The sequence below is a fragment of the Poecilia reticulata genome, chromosome 5, assembly GCF_904066995.2.
Source record: "Poecilia reticulata chromosome 5, P_reticulata-male-v2, whole genome shotgun sequence".
Classification (NCBI taxonomy): Eukaryota; Metazoa; Chordata; class Actinopteri; order Cyprinodontiformes; family Poeciliidae; genus Poecilia; species Poecilia reticulata.
This window is the reverse complement of record NC_088834.1, coordinates 5,178,787-5,184,945: the sequence shown is the minus strand read 5'-3', so window position 1 is coordinate 5,184,945 and position 6,159 is coordinate 5,178,787. Positions and strand designations below refer to the sequence as shown.

The 6,159-nt window shown below is 40.7% G+C and overlaps 1 long non-coding RNA gene across 2 annotated transcripts in view; it reads left to right on the top strand.

Annotated features, from left to right (window-relative positions):
- The first annotated feature begins 883 nt into the window (after nt 1-883).
- Nucleotides 884-6,159, top strand: part of LOC145551638 (uncharacterized) — a 41,615-nt gene continuing 36,339 nt past the window's right edge. Inside the window, exons 1-2 of one of the 2 annotated variants that reach the window (XR_014087509.1) lie at nt 884-985; nt 1,127-1,294. This is a non-coding gene — a long non-coding RNA (uncharacterized LOC145551638). Of the gene's footprint in view, nt 1,295-6,159 lie in introns of both variants that reach the window. The other variant, XR_014087508.1, reaches the window with a different exon arrangement.

Here is a 6,159-nt window from a genome sequence, read left to right as displayed (position 1 = left end):
TGTGTTAGTTTGCTTAGATTATTTTGGACTGTATACCACAGGCCTATGACAATGCAGGTTTAACATATCTGGGTTTTCTGTGAGACATCCATCCATCCATCCATTTTCTTGCACCCTTGTCACTTAATGGGGTCGGGAGGGTTGCTGGTGCCCATCTCCAGCTAACGTTTCGGGCGAGAGGCGGGGTACACCCCAGACAGGTCGCCAGTCTGTCGCAGGGCAACACAGAGACACACAGGACAGACAACCATGCACACACACACTCACACCTAGGGGCAATTTGGAGAGACCAATTAACCTGACAGTCATGTTTTTGGACTGTGGGAGGAAACCGGAGTACCCGTAGAAAACCCACGCATGCACAGGGATTCTGTGAGACATGTTATCTGTAATTTAGTTTAAAAAAACAATTCAGTACCACGTGCAAAGATATTGTTAAAGAATAGACTAATTTCTGTAATAGGAATTCTATAGTGTTGAAGAAAATGAGTTATAGTAATTTTTATTCCCACCATGGTGGTGGGCTAGTGTACCCCTCTGATCTTTGGGGTTAGGGTGTTGGGAGCTTTAGCTCCTGGTAATCTCCCAAGGCAAACTGATCTTAGAGAAAGGGTCAAACTAAGAGGGACTCAAATATTCCAATGCTGATCAAACCTCACCCATATTTGAGAGACTGTGGCACCCTCTTGGAGGTAGATATTAGGAGTGAGTGAGGAAGACTCTTGATGGAGCTTTGGCTCCTGTTGTGACAGCCTGACTACTCACCATTAAATATTATGTGTAACAATATATTACTTTATAATTAAGCTTCAAATTCCACCAAATAAGTCATTATGTGTTATGTAAATTAGTTATTTTTTATTAGTACCTATTTGGACTGAGCAGTGAGTTTATGCTATTGCACTTGAACGCACCTCACGCAGCGCCACATAGCCTGACGCATGCAGGAGGAGGTTGAATGCTACACCGAGCTAGCAGGAGGGAGGTGTGTTAGACTAGATGTAATACTTTTTATTTTTGATATGTCAAACAGACAAAATAAAAGACGGTCAACCCAGAGTTAAAGGTTGGACCGGTCACATATGCACAAATGACACTCACCGCTAGGTCCCGTTTCCTTTTGAAGCGTTACAGCCTTCGCCATGGTGGCAGCCAAACCCAGTTGTTTCCAGTTGAACGTCCCTTTGAAAGTTTTTAAATGAAGCGCGGCAGCAGAGACAGAAGTCTGACAACTCGTCTGGCTCACAACAGAAGCCTTCCCTTTGGATCAAGTGTATTCCCAAACGCTGATACTGTGAGTAAAAACAATAACCTGTTTATATGTGAAGTTCCTGCTGCAGGTTGCTAAACTTTGCGTGCCGCTGAGCACAGTGCTTGTTGTGCCGCTGTGCACTGTTTGGGCCTCCGGAGTTGGTTAATTTTTGAAGGGATTGGACTGGTGAGGAAAAAACCTGTACTGAATGAGGCTTGAGTCATGTCTTTCTTTAAGTAAAAAAAAATCAATTATTATTGTATAAACAATTTTTTTTAGTGTATAAATACATTTGAGACTTGTGGTAAAAATTGTGGTCATTGGGTTTGTTTCATTTAATGTTTAGGGTGATACTTGTCTTACATCTTTTTGTGGGTTTCCTGTTGTAATGTCATCAAACATAATCAAACCACTTATATGTCAGGAGACAGACGGCTGGCACCCTAAAACCTTAATTGCACACAACTGTCACACTGGGCATCAGCTTGGCTCAGTCTGAAGAAACGATGAGAAGCCCCATCTACACCATCTACAGAGAGGCACATTGGGATTGGGTAAAATGCAAGTTGGCAGGGTTCTTGGTGGCATGAGATGTTCGCATTTGGTGGCATAATCTGGCTTGAGGGCTGTCAACTCACCGATGAGCTGTTCTGTAAGGTTGAAGGATATCATCTAGAAATACTTGACCTCACCTCTATGCACAGATTGAGCTCTGGAAGTCAGCTGAAGGAGAATGGCTGGATCATCTCCTACCCCAGAGTGTCATTAAGACAGAGGCATAAGGCAGACCTGTCAATATTAACAAATCCTTGACTGAATGCCTCGATTGTGGAGTTTTCTCTGCTGAGTGAGAATCATCTATTTGTGACTCCAGGTTGCGAGAGGGAAGGCTGTGACTGTTATTTGTGTTCATGCCACACAAAACAGCATTTCAGATTACCTGGCCTTCTTGGAGTCTCTGTAAGGCGTCTCAGAGGGATTCAAGAGATGCTCCTGGGGGACTTTAATCCCCATGTGTCCATCATCCCCATCATCGGGGATGATGGAAGCAGTTAGGCTAAAGAAGATGACCTTTATGGCTTTGTTATCTTTGGGGACTCCTGAAGCAGCTGACAGTTGCCGGTTTGCCAGAAGAACTGAGCTTCAGTGGTTGCAGAAGGAAAAACTCTGAGATGTTTGGCTGGCTTTAAGAAAGTTCTTGTAACCGTTTGGCAGAAAAGGGAAAAAGATACTATCCCAATCAAGTATGCTGTGGGAGGGGAACTCTGGACCCAACTGTGGACATTGTCAGGCGGAATAAGGAGCACTTTGAGGATTTCCTCAATCCTGGTCATCCACTGAGGAGGGTGAACCTGAAGACTCATGAGAATATGTTTCCATCACTATCGCAGACGTTGTCAGGGTAGTTTAAAAGGTCCCTGGTGGCAGGTCACTAGGTACGGATGAGATTTGACATGACATTTTGAAGGCTGTGGACATGATTGGCATTCCCCTTAATTGTTGCATGAAGGACCAGGACAACACTGTTGGAGTAGTAGACTAGCTTGGTGGTCCCCATTAGGAAAGGGGGCTGGGAAGTGTGTTCCCATTATAAATGGATCACACTTTCATCCTAACCGGGAAAGGTTACTCTAGGGTGCTGGAAAGGAGGCCCGACTGATTAACTTCACTCACAAATGAAATTAAGATGACTCTTTAGTAGGGCTGTATAAATAAATCGATTCGGCGATATATATCGATATTTTCCGCACTCGGAAAGTATCGATTTTTCATCCGCGAGTATTGATCCGTTAACCCATCGGGGTCCATAGCCTTGTAGCTCTTTTTAACGTCTAGTTTGTTAAGGCGTAGCAGCAAGACTCCGTCTCACTTAAAGTGCACATTATAAACTACATACCAGTTTTTAAATTGTGTTAATAGGCCAAGTATAACCGGAGTTATGCTAAAATTAGTAAACCATATTTTTCTGAATGTCAGAGAATTGTCAAAAGCGCCGCCATTCCCCGGCTTTTCCGGTTATGTGAGAGGGAATGAGCTTCCAAACGTACAAAACGAAACGAAACATTAGATTCCTGTGTTTTTGGACATGTAAAATCTTCAATAAATAACAACGGCTGTATTTTGTTGCTGAGAAACGAAGTAAAGTTGCGCAATTAACCGTGAAAGAGAAGCGGAACCGAGAAGCGGAAAGGAGTAACGGCGCGAACGGAGCAGCTGCAAAAGCAGTGAGATCGCGAAATTAATGCAAATTTCGACTGGTAGCATTCACTTCGTAATTAGTTTTTAGCTTAGTGGTTTCTGTTCTGTATATAAAGGATTACTTGAAGAAAGAACATGGGTTGATAACATCCGCAGCGGCGCTGTGTTTTGAGCAGGAAGACCGAAGAGGAAAAACCCGCAGCCGGAATTCGCGGCGCAGTGAGGATTTCCATGGTAAGAATGGCTGATCGATTATTCTTATTAGCAGCAGACAAAGAGTATCAGAAACTGAGAGAACTATGAGATCCTGGCAGTCTGAGAGGCAGCTACTCAAGAGATCCAAGGTAGGGAATAGCGGCGCTGCGTAGCTACAGGGAGTCGATCACTACGGGGTGAGGCGGAGCCCCTACTTTAGCAGCTAGTAGTAAACAGCTTACAGCCACGGCTAACTCCGGGAGCCTAGGTAGAAAAGCCTTCTTCCCCATAGTCCAAAAGATTTTGGACTAATTTTGGAGTAAAAATGCAGCCACAGTGTCCAAAAGAAAAAAACATAAGTGCAATCATTTGCATATTGAGAGTCTACAGAGGCTGATAATCTCCCCACTCTGCTCCTGGATTACCGTTTAAACTTTTAAGTTTTATGTAAAATCCACATGAATTAAATGACAGAAACTAATTCTTTCACTGCATCTTTGATTCATTTTGTCCAGCTGCAGACTGTTAGACTGTCCAATCAGAGTCAGGTATTGTGCTGTTAATAAGTTTTCAGTTAACTGAATTCAAGTGACATTTTGTGTTTACAAAATGTCACAAAAATCACTCCGTCCTTCTAAAATATTTCAGAAAATCGTAAAAATGCACTAAACCATATCGAATTGTATTGCTCGACAAATATCGTGATACATATCGTACAAATATTGATATCGTATTGTGGCCAGAATATCGTATCGTAAAATTATTGTATCACTACACCCCTACTCTTTAGTGTGTTGTTGTCATTCCCTTTTGTTACAGGTGTTTGCCATTCAGATAAATTTATTTCTAAAAATTCTAACCCATTTTAGTTGATACACCTTTCAGATCTGCATAAATGTACAGCAATACAAGCCACTTCAGATTAATGAACAATTCACTTTGATTAAGCACCAGTCTCACACAAGTAATCCGTCAATGTCTTTTTATGAAAAAGGTTTATTTCAGCTGTCCCAATAGACCCAATACATCTGAAAAAGATTAAAGAAAGTAACACACCACAGTGTGTGTCACAGAATTTTACAAGGCAACGAGCAGAGAGATAAATAGGAATGACATTATTTATTCTGTTGACATCCCATGATAATAGCACCTTAGACAAACACTGGCGCCTAATGTTAATGACTTCCTGTAAATCCATTAAAATCCTTTCATAGCAACTGGGCTCTTTTATGAAAATCCAGAAGGCCTATCTCTGAGGAACATATTAGAGAAAAGCTGACACACTGTGGGACCACAGGGAGTGACTGCGAGGTGTTTAAGTAGCTCTGAATTATGCTGCCATATCCAATTTATAAAGATGGCTACAGAGAAGCCGATCCATCTCTGCCAAAACAATTCCCTTCAGCCTTCACACAGAAACACATTTTCTTTAGACCACTCCTTATGCAAAGATAATCAGAGCCAATGTCAGACATGTTATTGTGGGTCAGAGTGTGGATGTGAGGGAAATGTAGCACTGTTTTTCCAAAATAGCAGAAGGATTTAGAGCTTTCATTTATCATCACACTACTTAGTCAAAAGCCACAGAATATGATGATGTTGATTCAGAGCATTTAACATTTCAGACAACATTTTTACAAAGACCTTTAAATAGAAAATAAATAAAATGCCAAACAATAACTTTGAAAAAATACATATAAGCTAGGGAAGTAAAACAACATTTTTATATAGCACCACAGGGTGACCACATGGGTGAGTCACAAGAAGTGAACAATGTTAAGCCACAGAAATGTAACTAAAAAACAACACATAATGTCGGTCAATGGGAATGTTTTGTATCAGAGTTTGCACCTTTAAATGCGTGTGAGAATGTTAGACAACTATGTTGACTAAGTTGAACAAAGGAGGATTTCAGACAGACCCGTATAAAATGACATAAAAAAGAAAGTAGAAGAAATTTCCAAGAACTATGAACACAGTCTGTTTTGGTTAGCAGTCAGACAATATAAACTAGAGTTGTTTCTTGTTTTTATTATTACTGTGACATAGGAATGTGTCCCAGTCCGCATACAATAGTTCCCGGGACGTAAGGTGTTATGACAAAGAACTATGTCCTCTGCAGTCAGTCCTTGAACAATGTCAAGAGGAAGATGTGGCAAAGAGTTATGTCTATTATGGAAGTGGTACAAAGCTGTTTTTTGTTCGGACACAGACAGGGTCTCAAGTCAGTTCATAAGTCTTTTTTATTAAATAATGACCACTCTCATTGGACAGATTCAATTCAGCTATGTAATAAACATGCTTTTCATTAAGGCCAAATTTCTGTTGTCAAAAGTAGTTTTCTTTTAGATCTAACGTAATCTAACTTTTAATTTAAAATTAAATCCAAGTGGGAAATCTTCATAATTAATAAAACACAGGCACATTAATAACACTTCTAGTCAGAAGAGACATGTTGGTGAAATTTAAAGATTACTTTAAATCTAAATTTGTAAGATGTATGCATTTGGTTT